Below are 12,761 nucleotides of genomic sequence, written 5' to 3' on the forward strand. Positions count from 1 at the left end.
TTCTATCATGCTGGAGACTTGGGATATTTGCCCTGATTTGATGAGTTCTTTTGGAAGCTGTCTGCCTCCAGAAATGTATTTCCCTACTGGAAAGAAGGTCCTTCCAGGGTGGATGGGATTGTGGAGGTCTAGGGGCATTATGGGTCCCAGGAAGGTGTCAGTGGTCCAGGCAGCATCTGGAAATTAAGGAACTTGAAGAGAACTCTGCATGGTTTTGGGGGATTCTTTGTACCAACGTGTCTCAGTGACCAGTTCTCCCCCATGTAGCCAGACTAATTCATCCAAGAAAGAAACCTGGGCTCAATTAGGCAGATTAATACCCAAAGCTCCTCGAGGGATCAGATCTCCGTCGTTGTTTTTCTTACTAGCACCTGGAACAATGTTTTATATGTAGCAGATTAGTAGACTTAGCATGCTTTATTATATCTGTAAAATGCTCAGAGTTTTCTAAAGAAAGACTCTTTTATGCATTAAATTGTACCACTGTAAATCGGTCCCAAATGGACCTACAGGTGAGGCACTTGATTTTTCTTTGCTCCCTCTGTCCACCTATATAAGAGTCAGTAGAGCCCTCCGGCCTCATGACTTCATTGGCAGCTCAGAAGATTCGAACCAGACTTACAAACCGATTCCCACCACCCCCATTCTCTGCTCTCCCCGTTTCCTACCTCCTGTTTTTTATGAAAATTAACTGTTTTTTTTTTATGGCATGGATATAAGAAAAACAAAATCACATTTTTTGTCTCTTCATGAAATTTCACTTCCACGACTCTAAGACCATAGGAAGATCAGATGGCAGATAAAATCATAGCATATGTGGTTATATGATAAAGCCCTTGGAGCGTATGTGACATTTGTATTAATTCACAGCAGTTGTTTCATGCAGTTTTGTCTTTAAGCCTGGAAGCTGTGAGAAAATGAAGTTTTTTGAGGAAGAAATATTTTAAAAACCACTGATAGTATCTAGCAAATCAGTGCAGTCTGAGAACCTTCCAGGTGTCTGTGCTTCTGTGCTTTGGATGGCGTTATCATCTGGTCTTGGTCTCCTTCCCTTTGATGTTCATGAGTCCCAGTCTATAGGATTGGCTCCCTCAATGCTATAATTGTCCCCTTTTAATAAATGATTAAAGTGTGTTTTGATAAAAGTGTTGTCCTTTGTGTGTTTTTAAACTCTCTTATTTTTACTATAAAAAAGCCTCTAATAGGGTGGTCCCCACTTTGTTGTGAGGTACAGAGTGTGGCTATGTCCCGAACAGCAATGCCCAGGAGATCGTACACCTTAACGGCAAAGAGCATCAGGGGCTTTTAAAGGAATCCAAAGTCAGGGCTGGCTCTTTAGTTTTCATTTCCCCTTAAAATCCATTCTTTCTGGCAGCTCTTTTTTTTTTTTTGTATGAGACTGCACTCTTTTGGGATATGACCTCTGTACTTATTAATTTGCGTGACTGATCTGGTTATTTCCAATGTTAGACTATATTTGTGTGGTTTATGTTCCTTTTCCAATTGAGCTATTAACATAAGAAGCCTCTAGATCTTCCCCAAACAGAAGGTCTTGTACGGAAAGCAAAGGGACTAACCGGCCATACTGAGGAGGGAGATACCTTTACCAAAGAGAATGTGTAGGGGGACAGGTGACCTAGAGCTGGTAGGATAGACTAGGCTAGTGTAGTCAGTCTTACCGAAATGCTCATTTTTAATGCATGCCACACTTTTTGAGGCAGGCGGTAGCTACAGTATTTAGTATTTTCAGCAGTATTATTCTGTATTTTTCAGACTGAGCATAGAGACAGGTATGGCCTTCAAAATGCAACAAGATATGAAGATAAAGATGGGTAAGTCATGTGAGATACAAGTTAAAAACAGTGATGTTATATTAATCAGACTCCTGGCAGTTTTCCAGATGAATATTTCTATCACATCCAGTCTGACATCTGAAGATCTGGGAAAGAAGGTAGGAAGCCAAGGTAACCCTAACAAGCAGCTTCTTATCTCAATGGCTACAGAAGCATTTGCCTGAAATTTCCCTTCAGAACCCACTGGACATGGCCTATCAGCCTGCAGTGGCTGCTTGCAGGATATCTCCCTACTGGGAAGGTCCAACAACTGACTGAGGGATTCAGCTACACGGTGGAAATGTTAGCTCAGGATTCATCAGCTAGTGCCCTTTGGGGAAAAAAAAATTGTGTATGTATTATCTAAATTAGCTTTTTTTTTTTTTTTTACTGTACCATATTTATCAAATCAGCTTTATTGGGATGCCTGGGTGGCTCGGTCGTTAAGTGTCTGCCTTTGGCTCAGGTCATGATCCCAGGGTCCTGAGGGGCTCTTTGCTCAGTGTGGAGCCTGCTTCTCCCTCTGCCCTTCCCCGCCCTTGTGCTCTCCCTCTCTCTCTCTGACAAATAAATAAAAATCTTAAAAAATAATAAATCAGCTTTATTGAGATGTAATTTACATGAGATAAAATCTGCCAATTTTATTTTTTTTTTATTTTTTATTTTTTTTTTTAAAGATTTTATTTATTTATTCATGAGAGACAGAGGGAGAGAGAGAGAGGGAGAGAGAGAGAGAGAGAGAAGCAGAGGGAGAAGCAGGCTCCCAAGGAGCAGGGAGCCCGATGCAGGACTCGATCCCAGGAACCTGGGATCATGACCTGAGCCGAAGGCAGGCGCTTAACCATCTGAGCCACCCAGGCACCCAAAATCTGCCAATTTTAAGTGTACACTTAAATGACTTTTGGCGAACACATACAGTTGTATAAAGGCTACCACAATGAGGATGTAAAATATTTCCTCATCCCCCCAAAGTGCTCTCGTGCCCTTCTGTGGTCAAATCCTACCCTCCTCTCCTAGCCCCTGCCAACCACACTGATCCGTTTTCTACCTCCAAGGAATCATACAATACGTAGCCTTTTGAGTCTGACCCCTTCAGGTTTCCTCTTGAAAAAGAGAACTTGTGGACTCAAATTACCCCAGCTGGTAACTGAGCATTAACAGGTGCTCTCAGGGTTCCCTCCATTTTTATTATTTTGGGGGAGGTGGAGAGGGAGAGGTGTGGAGAACTGAGGTGACCTCCCACTCTGTAAAGATTCCCTTCTGGCCTGGAATTGCCATGAGAGGGGCCTAGCTCTGGGTGTCAGTCAAGCCTACCAACCTGGCAGCACTGGCCAAACCTGAAACTTCCTTGTCTCCAGCCTTATTCAATGTCTGTTCTCCAGTCTCTAGCCCTGAGCCATAAGCATCTCTACCCAGATGAGTCCTGATACTAATTAAAGATGCACAGTGGGTAAGAGTGTAGGATTTGGGGTCAAGCAAAACCAGATTTGACTCTTGGTTCTGCTGCTGACAAGTGGTATGGCTTTGGGCAGCTTCCTTAATTTTTCTAAGACTCAATGTCATTCTCTGTATAATGGAATAAAACCGCCTACCTCCGGGTCTTGTTGGGTGAATTAAATGATATTAAATATAGAAAGTGTTTAGTACAGTTTTTGGCACATGCTCTGCCCTCAACAAAGAGCTATTATCCTGGTTTCTCATTTTGAGACTTAAGTTCAGAGTGGTCATTGGGTTGACAAGATATAAAGCTAATTGGGATCAAAGTTTACATCTTCTCCTCTATAAGACTTGTTGCGAGTAGCAACTCTTTAAGCAGGTGCCATTTTTGTCATGAAAGAGTTCCAAAGGCAAGAGCACTCTCTCTTTGTCCTCAGCTCCAGCACGGGCCCTCAGAGCTGATGTTTATTATGTTCTGACACCAAAACCACCAAAACACAGACTGACATGAGCAGCAGAGACTGAGACTCCTTTCCCTTTCTTTTGAGCCACTGAAAACCTAAATGAAGACTGGCTTCCATCAAGGATGGGACCAAAATAGATGCAGGGAATCTTCTACTTGCTTTTCTGTAGTCAACAAGAACATCATCTTCTCAGAGCAGGGATGGGTATTTATTTTGTACTCTACTTTTAGTGCAGAGTATTTCTCTCTCCGAGTTTGTTTACACTGCCAGCCTGAAGAACGTGTTTTCCCTCTCTTCTTGATTTGTGAACCACTGAAAGGGAAGTGGCAGGGGATGGACCAACAGTGATCGTGTGGCTGCCTTCAGGATGACGTAGGGAGGTTCTGGGCCTGAGCCCTCAATCATCTCAAACAGATGTCACACCATGAGGGATGATTAGCCTCTCCTGCTCCAGAAAGTTCCGAAACAACAAAAAGGCGAACTGTGACACATCAGAAAATAAAAGGCAGGCCTGTTTCTAAGGCACGATGCTCCCAGCCAGTGGAACAGACCAGCTGGCCTGGCTCATCGATCAGAGATGCTATTTGAGTTGTCAGTTCAGTTGCCAGGCCTCACATCTGTAGCTTGGGATGTGCCCACTTGTCTCTGAGATCCGCATCTGCTCCTGGAGTTCATTCAAAGGGAACAGCTCTTGGAATCAAGGTCCATTGTGGAGAAAGATGGCCTTTCATCTGTCCAGCGGGGAGGCTTCTCCTTGGGTGCCACCTCTGGACATCCTGGAACCTGGAAGCCTGGTTTCCCAGGCCCCCAGCCCCTCTATGGAATCTGAAAGAAAAACCTATGGTGTGGGGGCACCTGGGTGGCTCAGTCGTTAAGCACCTGCCTTCGGCTCAGGTCATGATCCCAGGGTCCTGGGATCGAGCCCCGCATCGGGCTCCCTGCTCCGCAGGAAGCCTGCTTCTCCCTCTCCCACTCCCCCTGCTTGTGTTCCCTCTCTCGCTGTGTCTCTCTCTGTCAATTAAATAAAATCTTTTTTTAAAAAAAACCTATGGTGTGTCTGGGGGCTTCTCTGCGGTTTTCCTGGAGCTCAGTGTGTGTGGCAGGTGCAGGAGGATAAGGATGGAATGATGGGCAGGGACCAGGGTTTATATGACATCAAAGGAATTTCATTCCTGAAGCTCCACCCAGCAACTTTAAAATGACTCCATATTTCTCTTTTTAGGTAGATTCTGCCAGCTCACATGTTCTTTTTTGTTGTGGCCTATAATGTTTTTATGTATTATTAGTGATTTACTTTTTCACCTTGGGAGCTATTATCAGTCAGTTCAGTGCATAGACAGAAACAACTTCTTTTAAGTGCAGTGCTGCTAACTGCCATATTAGATAAACATCCCAGCCTCGGTGACTTAGCACAACAGCAGGTGTTTTTTCTCCCTACCTTCAGTGACCACTGCTTTCAACCATCTTGTCCTCAGTCATTGTGTCTGTAACCCCTTCCTCATCTCTAACACCTTTCTGTGCACCACCGTGATGGCCAAGAGCTTCTCTTCCAAACGGTGATGCAGAGACGCAGGCTCATTCTATTCCATCCTGTGGCTCCACCATCTCCACATGTAGCCTTCAAGGTCATTGTGCTCGTCTGCATCAGACAGGTAGAAGGGAGAAGAGCATGGAGGCTTTGAGGTATTGGCTGTTTAGCTCAGATCTGAAAGTGGTGCCCACCTGTGATGGATTGTGATGGGTCACAATCCATGAACATAGGGTCACACCCAACCCTAAGGGAGGCTAGGAGACATCTAGCCTGGTTGGGTACACAGGAGAAAAGAAAATGGGTTGGTGAACAGCCCGCCAGGCTGTTTGCCACTCTAGGTATTGCAAGAAAAGGATTTAATATAGAGAATGAAGTGCTTACAAAATCCCTGGAAAGGCTGGAGGCGTGGCTCCTGGAGGCTGCCATTTAGCCTTTGGCTGTGAGGTCACACCTCCGTCAACAACACAGAAATCAAAGAAACTGCATCTGCCACTACCACTGGTGTCATCTTTACGACCCTCCAAACTGGTACCAGCCATGGGAATGTGGCGTCCATCTGCTGCCAACTCTCACCTCTGCTAGAGCCCACTTACCCTCTAGCACACTTGCCAAGTCTTCCACCCTTTGGAGCTCATGTAAGTGGATTTTGTTCACAGGACCTAAATAAACCCAGAAACATAGCTCTACAGGAGACTGGGAGATGCAGTTTCAATCTTCCTTTTTCCCTGGGATACAGGGAAGATGATAGGAGCTGGAAATGGACACCAGTGCCAAGAGACCGTCTGTGGAACAGCGACCTCATTCGGTGACTACTGCTTTCACTGTTGGGGCTGTTCCCGTTTAGTCTCTGGTGATTGCTTCTTTTAGCATGTCCTTCATCTCCTGGTCCTTCATCACGGGGCTTTTTTTTCTTTTTTTTTTTTTCCCCCTCACTCTCAGTGGTGGCTCTGCCTGATGCTGCCATCATGGGAGAGTTTCTCCTCCCACAGTGGTCGATCTGAATGAGCTTTCAAAGGGGAGCTGGCTTTGCAACTTTATAGTTCCTCTGTCAGACTCCATCGGGGACATTGGAATGGTACCAGCATCTAAGTTGAATCCATCTTTGGGATCCACTAGCGTCCTATGGCAGGCTCGGGCTCCTCCATTCCTTTTTGAGGATAAGAACAAGAATTGTTTCTATTTGTAGAACCATCTAGGAACTTCCAGAATTTGGGTATGCCATGCTTCTCATTTTCCCCTTGGCTGATATTTCCCTCCACTAACTTAGGGGGTCCTTGGCCAACAGGCTGACTTTGGGGGGTGATGCTTTATCCAGAACTCCTGAGGTGACAGTGCAGATAGGGACACCCCTCCCTCCACCCCGAGGGCCATCACCAGGCGCTGATCTGCTCCTGAAGAGCATCCTGGTAAGGACAGCAGCATGGTGTTCCTTTCCAACGGTAACTCAGCTTGTGGGTTTTCTCAGAGCCATCCTGGGCGGGGCTGCCCCACAATGAGCGCCACAGCTCCATGGAGACCATCTGCAGCTTGCTGGAGTCTGGGTGGCAGATTTTCTAGAAGGATCTCAAAAGTCAATGAGTGAAGGCAGAACTGCCCCGGAGGGGAGGAATTCTGGCAGTGTAAGCTCAGGGAATTAGTTTGGAAAAGAAAGTTTTATAATAACAGTGTTCTAGTTCCTGCTGAATAAAACATTCACAGGGCTTTTCTTCTCCCAGCAGAAAAATAAAATACGCTGGTGGCAATAGAATGGTGGTTTTTCTTTTTTTTTTTTTTAATGTTGTTTTTAATAAAAATCAGATGCTAGCAGTCATTTGACCTCTCCACTGCTCTCGCGCCTGATCCTGTACCGGGCGTCCTGTGCAGGCACTGGGGACACCATGTCCTGGGGCGGCATCGAGGCGCTCTCTTCGAAGCAGATGGGGAAACAGCCATTCAAGCGAATGGGGCGTGAGCCCAGAGAAGGTACAACCAGCTGCACACAGACCAGTCACTATGGTTGTTACACATCTGGTAGGTAGTTCCACAGTGGCACAGCTAATGGTGCTGGTCTTTAAATGGACATTAGTAGACTCTGGATGCTGCGCACCCCGTTAAGACGACCCCGGAAACTCTCGGTGTTGTTTGGCTGTCCTTCGGCTGCACGCCGGCTGGTCAAGAGCTGTTCTGCAGGGCTGTCTTCATTGTCTGCGGGGAGAGGAACTTCATTTTCAATGGGAGAGAGGAGATTCTGGAGTGGGGCATCTCGGGTGAGCCTTCTCAGAAGTTCTCCTCCCCTGGGTCCTCTCCTGCGTGGAAGCCAGCCCGACACGTCGTGCGTTCGCAGCGTTTGGCTCCCATTAACCCCGAATTGACGAAACTTAGAGCCAGTTAATCCTAAGGATTCACTATTCCTCAGTGCCAGGTTATTCCCTTTAAACTCTGACAAGTGAAGCAAGGGGGAGGGGGGGTGTTTTTTCTTCTGAAAAAACCCCTGCCTGGCTGGGAGGCGGAGTAGGCTTCCCCTCCATCTTTTGTAGGATTCCAAGGTCGGGGCAGCAGAGAGCCACTCCCTGGCCTTAGGGATTTTTTCCCAGTTGTAATGCAAACATCTCTGGCCTGGAGAATTTATTCAGAAGGGTTCGTTTTTTTAACACGTTGCCTGAGAATTTTGAACAGCGGAGAACTTAGAAGCTTTGAGGTGGGACCAAGCACTAAAGAGGGATGTCTCTGACAGTTTAGTTTGCAGGGAGAGACAAAGGCAGGGAAGTCCACTCTACTTACTTTTGCAGCCTGCACCCCCCTTGAAAGCCACCACCACCACCACCACCACCTCCGAATAGGCTGCAGGCTGCACAGGAAAGAGCTATCCATGATGCAGACCCTGTCTGTAGAGACTTTCATTCCGCCCATACATCTTGGTTTGGCTTGGACCGGTCCCGTGTGTGCTTATTGTCCTGGTGCAATTATTCAGAGTGGGCCCCCCTCCGCTCTCAGAAGTTTCCAGTTCGAGCTACCCATGACATAGGCCCTCTCTCTGTAGGCACATCATAGGACGATGCCCAGTGTTTCATTTCTTTTGTTGAATCTCTTCATTTTCTTTCTTGTTTTGGGGAAGCAGCAAGGAGATACAGGATTCTGATGTGGTTTGAAGGTTGGGTTTCAGAGCTGTCGGCCAAGAAAGATTTCTTGAGCCATCTTCGGTGCAGAAAGGTGGTTTTATTAAAGCCTGGGGACAGGACCCCTGGGTAGGAAGAGCTGCGCAGGGGTTGTGAGGAGCAATTGATTACGTACGTTGGAGTTGGGAGAGGTAAAGACATAGGGAAGTTTCCAAAAGGACTTTCCTATGCTGAGGAAGACTCACAGGCTCCTAGAGGCCTGGCTATTGTCAAGCTAAGGTTGTTTTTCCCTCTAGCAAAGCATTAACATTGGGACAGTTGGGGGGTGCCTGGGTGGCTCAGTCCTTAAGCGTCTGCCTTCGGCTTAGGTCATGATCCCAGGGTCCTGGGATCCAGCCCTGCATCGGGCTCCCTGCTCCGCGGGAAGCCTGCTTCTCCCTCTCCCGCTCCCCCTGCTTGTGTTCCCTCTCTCGCTGTCTCTCTCTGTGTGTCAAGTAAATAAAAAAATCTTAAAAAAAAATACAACAAAGAAATAAAAAAAAAAAAACATTGGGACAGTTGGGAGTTTCCCGGAGAGGAACGCCCTACTCTGCCTGCCTTAAGTACTTGTCAATGGGCCACAGGTTATTAGGACATTTAATTTTCTCTACATCTCCTCCCTGCCTTTGTTCTACACATCACTTCTACTTTTACACAGCAATTTAGTGACAACCAGAAATGGGAGTTGACTTGGGGAAAACCAAGGCAAGCCTAAAAGAAGTGAAGCTGCAGAAAAATGCAGAGCGAAGTGCAACACGGGGTCCCTGGTTCCTCCTCAGGCCTTTGACGCTCCCTCTCACCATGGCCGCAGGGGAGAAGCTTTGCGAGGCTGCTGTGTAGGCTGGTCTCCTGATGGCCCAGGGGCCCGAATGGAACTCATTGGGGTATCATATGCTGAAGAGGTGGCTGTGTGGTAGGGGTAGCACGTGAGACACCGGATTGGGGGGGGTAGGTCACAGTGACACCGGCTTCTATTTAGTAAAGGCTAGTAACTCGGCCTGGCTGCCTTCACAGGCGAGGATTCTTGGCATCAGGAAAGATGGCCAAGGAGAGGTTTGGGTGGTTTGCTCTGCTGGACTGACCTGTGTTCAGATCCCAGAGTGTTTGGAGATTTGTATACAAACACACAAAAATGCAATATCTCTCTGTCTCTCTGTCTCTGTCTCTGTCTCTGTCTCTCTCTCTCTCACACACACAGACACACACACACACACACACATACACATCCATAGTGTTTACTATGTAGCAGGCACTCAACATACGGATGGGAGGTGACTGTGTGCCACCATGGGACCAGATCTGGTTTGGGTTCCAGTCCCCTCCCACGCAATGATTTACTAGCTTGGTCAGGCTTCTTAAACTTTCTGAGTCTCAGTCTCCTTAACTGTGAAGTGTAGTACCTGTGAGGATTGACTAGTAAAATACCTCCCATTCCATAGCACCAGGTCCGACCCAAAGCATCAATCAAGAAATGGTAGTCACCAGTCTCTCTCCATCCTCATTCCGGCTCTAGTTTTAAGAACCTTTAAGTTGAGCGGGGAAGCCTTGCAGAAGAGGAAATGGTACTCTCTCCTGGCAACGGTACATGCCCATCGGCGATCTTTCACTCAGTGTTCTCATATGCCTTCTTGGAAGTGTCTAGCTCTGCCTCAACTCACCTAACTCCATATACTCCACGGGGCCTGCAGGTGCCTGGCCCCCCTGGCTGGCTAGAGGTGTAGTTGCTGTTACTGGCTGACCAGGGGCCACACAGCTCGGAGATAGGTTTTTGTTCTTTGAGGTTCCTGCAGGTGGGTGCTGTAGAGATTTAGCATGGGTGTTTGTCTCAGACACTGCTGAGGGCCCACTCCTCTTTCGCTTTCCTGTTGTCCCCAAGCAATAAGAGGGTAACAGGATCCAGTCCCCAGAAAACAGCGTGCTCTTGGCCTGTTTCTATTGTGCATCATCTGTGTTTGGCCTTGACTCTCCTGTGTTCCGCGCTGTGAGCAGAATATCAAGTGGTGTGGAGGAGAAGCAAGCCAGGGCCTGGCAGCCCAGCGTGTGCATTGTCAGGGGGAATATCATGCTACGTGCACAGAAAATAACTTCCTTTTCTCATTTTATAAATTAGCTCAGCGATCCCTGAGATTATGAGCCTTTATTCCCATAGATAGTGCTTTAAAAGGAAAAAAAGAAAACAACAGTAACAAAGGAAACAGAATGCAGTTCTCTTGGCAGTTCCAGAAAAGGAAGCATGGGTGGGAATATGGTCTAGAAATCCTTCCAGCACCCAAAAGCTCTCCATCCTCCCTGATCCCCACTTTTTCTCCTAGCCTCACCCCCACTTTGGCTGCTTTATCACAAAAAGCTTGGATGAAGGCTTGTGATCTCAGCTGGGGCTGCCGGGCTGCAGAGAAGTGAGGGGGTCCTCTTTCTAAGAGGAGAAAAGTCACGCAAATGCTGGATTCCTGTGCCTGGTAGCTTACCAGTTTTTTCAGAGAGAGGCTTATCCTCTGTCATAGAATTTGTCACAGAAGCAGTGACAATTTTGTAATAGAAGCAGTGGCAATCAGAGCAAGAAATGAACCAATACATCATCTGGACCGACTCCTTTGTCGTACAGATAGGAAATTGAGACCCAGAAAAGGTAAGTGACTCACCCGAGGTCCTCACACAGCTGACAAGGGGCTGGGGCTGGGGCCCAGGTGGGCAGGCGCGCTTCTGCAAAGGAATGCACTTAGGGTTCCCAGGGGATCTCTTTCCCATCTCATTTTATTCCCAAGTACAAAACCCATTCCTATTCGTTCTTAATCTACTTGTGAACTCTAATGACTAGTTCTAGTGTTAAATACTCAACATAATTTACTTAATTGCTAACAATGTAAAGGAATTTTCTTTGACCTTTTATAATCCGTGTTCCTCCCCCAGAAAAGAAGTTCCAGTCATCAGTGTTTTGGTGACATTGGCATAAACAGTGAATGCCTTGGCATGAAACCAGAGTCCAGTTCCTGAAGGCCATGCTTTCCTCCACTAAACACCCTATATTCCCTTATAAAGTAAAGGGTAGAGGGGGAAAAAAAAGGACATTTTTAAAATTAAGAGTGTTACACACACCTATATATTTACGAATCATGGAGGCAAGTTAATGTAGTAAGTTTGGGAGATTGGGACCATGGGGGCCTAACTTTGCGTTTCACCTCTACCCTGTCCTGGCTGGATGACTTTGAGTGAAGAACCCGTCTCCAAGGTTCTATTTCTTTACCTATAATATGGGTTTGATAACTGTGCCTATTTTGTAGAGTCGTTACGAGGATAAAGCGAATTGATATATGTATAAAGTTTCTGATACCGTATGTGGCACACAGTAAGTCTTCAACAAATGCGACTTATTATTGTTGGTAATAAATACTTACAGAAATATCTGAAGGTTCATAAATGTATGAAGAAGGAAAGTTGCCTCGATTTCATTCCTCAGTTTGCTACTTTCCCACTGTGGGATCATCATGGTATCATAAAGTATGTATAATTTAGCAGGCTGCTTTTTCCATTTAGCATTCTTTTGTGAACATCTCCTCTTATTCTTCAAACACATGATTTTTAATGTCTACAAAGCATTTCATAAATAGACATACCATAATTTATTTAACTATGTCCCTATTTTTGCAATTCGGTTTATTTTCCCCATTTCTTTTCCCTTTATAAACATTTTGGCATATAAATCTTTGTCTGTACTTTTGATCATTTTCTTCGGATAGATTCCTAGAAGTAAAATTATTGGGTCAAAACATAAACATATGTCAGAATCTGGATTCAAACTGCAAGTTGCTTTGCAGGGAGAAGCAGTGCTTTGCTTTGTAAAGCTCATTCTCCAAAGCTGCACATGTCAACATTTCCCCCCGGGCTGTTTTTGTGCTGGGAGAGTCGAATACTTAGCATCCTCAGTCAATTGAAAGTTAATGTCCTCTTCTCTTCCTGGGCTGCACATTAGGACCATTGGAAATGTCCCTGATTCTGAAGTCCTTTGGAATCTCCTCGGGAAGCCTCAGTTCTCTCTGGTTTGGAGACTTACTCAAACCTGAGCTGACCTCGCAAGCTCAGCTGACCTAATTCAGTCTTCTGACCAGGGGAATGGCATCCATCATCATGCCGTCTTGAAAAGCTTTCAGAACTGTTGAGTCCATAGGTTCTTTGCTTAGTCTATTGCTGTGTGGATAATACCCCTTACATGTTAGAAAGTTACTGCTTAAATTTACCCTCTATATCCTTGACCAGTCTGGTCCCATTAAGCAGAGGTCTCTCCACAGTCTGTGGGTGGTGACCACATCACAGGGGTGCTTTGCAGATACCTGTCTGGGTCCAGCACAGGGAATGCTTGCTACATGGC

Source organism: Eumetopias jubatus, unplaced genomic scaffold (assembly GCF_037043125.1).
Source record: "Eumetopias jubatus isolate StellerSeaLion01/CBP00866 unplaced genomic scaffold, mEumJub1_p1.0 scaffold_3, whole genome shotgun sequence".
NCBI classification, from domain to species: Eukaryota; Metazoa; Chordata; class Mammalia; order Carnivora; family Otariidae; genus Eumetopias; species Eumetopias jubatus.